The sequence below is a fragment of the Fukomys damarensis genome, unplaced genomic scaffold (genome assembly GCF_012274545.1).
Source record: "Fukomys damarensis isolate Sample0158 unplaced genomic scaffold, DMR_v1.0_HiC HiC_scaffold_15, whole genome shotgun sequence".
Lineage (NCBI taxonomy): Eukaryota > Metazoa > Chordata > Mammalia > Rodentia > Bathyergidae > Fukomys > Fukomys damarensis.
This window is the reverse complement of record NW_022900927.1, coordinates 26,540,643-26,542,488: the sequence shown is the minus strand read 5'-3', so window position 1 is coordinate 26,542,488 and position 1,846 is coordinate 26,540,643. Positions and strand designations below refer to the sequence as shown.

General features: G+C 42.0%; 1 pseudogene; it reads right to left on the bottom strand.

Annotated features, from left to right (window-relative positions):
• Window positions 1-595: 595 nt before the first annotated feature.
• LOC104876642 lies at window positions 596-1,231 on the bottom strand (annotated as a pseudogene).
• Window positions 1,232-1,846: the final 615 nt, after the last annotated feature.

The window sequence follows — 1,846 nt, the reverse complement described above, 5'->3', positions numbered from 1 at the left end:
TCTTAAGAAAGAAAAGAAAAAAAGAAAAAATAGAGATATTAAGTCTGTACTATGCCAAAGCAAGGTAGAAATGATTTTTGGGGGGGTCCCTGGGAACTGAACCCAGGGCCTTCACAGTGAGCTACATCATTGGTGTGACTTTTTAATTTTTATTGCGAGACAGGGTCTGGTTAAATTGCTAAATTTCCCAGACTGGGCTTAAACTTGTAGTCCTTCTACCTCAGCCTCACAGAACACTGAGATTATAAAAGTGTGTCGTCACACCCAGTTCAAAACATGATACTTTTTTTTTTTGCTTTTTAGATTAGTCATATTTTGATGCTCAATAATTATAGGTGATAACTCACCCCCTTACTAGATGGTATGGGACGAGAGCTCAGAGGTAGCAAGAAGTGTGACTTGACGCAAGACTGTATTGTTCTGGGATTTATGCATTATTACTTATGTCAGAGTCTGTGCCACCTGTAAAATGTGATACTTTACAAAATTATTTATTATTTTCTACACACTACTTTATGGTAAAAGATGCTATCTGGTCCTAAGTGCTCTTATATGCAAATAATTTGTACTGCAGATGGTTTTTATTTTCAGGACATTACATGATACAACTCTCATCACTGAACTCTTCCTCCTCACCGAAGTATGTGCTCTTCTTTATCCTGGGGCGCCGTGAATCCCCTAACGTTGAGGGCCCCCCCCCCGCGCTGGGTTTCCATTTGTGCTGTTCTTCGATCTTGGCTTGCTGGGAGGCGACGGCTTGGCGGAGACTGGAGAGAGGGGTTTTCCCCTTCGTCTTCGCTTTCTGGTATGTCCTCCATTTCTTCTGGTTCGGCGATTTTCTTTTTCTTCCTCTTTTTTCTTTCTTCTTCGGAGGCTCACCTTCTCCAAGCGTATTTTTCAGACAGGCATAACTTAAATGTCCGCTTTCCCCACGTTCATAACACTTGGATTTATCAAAGTAGTTTCGCCTTCGGATGAGTTCAGCGGCTCTCCCATTGTCAATAGCAATGCTTGCCTTTATCACTCTACCAAACAATTGTTTGTTGTTGATGGCTCTGGTACAATTTTGTGCAGTCTTTATCCAAAAATAAAATAAATGCAACCCCTTTACTCTTCCTCGTATCTTTGTCTTCCATTATAGTAACCCCGGTATCAATCGTGGTTTGTCAGGGAGAAGGGTTAAGTTGGACACATACACTGTGCTTTTACTTGGAAACAAGCTACCACTCATTTCTTCAGGGGCGGTGGCCCCGGCGCCTTCAGCCCCGACTTTTCCTAGCCCCTGCAGCGGCCTGGGCATCGCGCTCGCAGGGTGCGTGGGGTTCGGTGCAGAGCCCAAGAGCCCCAGGGTCGCAGCAGCCCAGGGGCCCTGCGCTGCCCCCGCTGGCGGCGCGCCTGTCCTCAGAAAATATTGATTCAATGAATTATGGAGATTTTTTAGATGTTGAGATATTATCTCAAACTATAAAAACAAAAGGAGGAGCATGATTACCATAATAGTTGAAAATTGTAAGAAGATTAATTTCAAATGATTTCAGCACATGGGGTTGAATATATTAATTCACTTTATTAATCATTCCACAATGTATACTCATATCAAAACATAGCATTATTCCCCATAAATACTTACAGTTAGATGTGCCAATTAAAACTAAGAAATATAGGGCTGGGGTTTTAGCTCAGTGGTTCTGCTGACTGCCTTGCAAGTGCAAGGTCCCCAGTTCAATCTCAGGTAAAAAACCAAAAACTAAAACTACAACTAAGAAATACATTTGTTGATTTTGAAACCACCTTCATGAGGGAGGTTTTAAAATCTGGGAAACTATCATGATAACATGGCAAATAT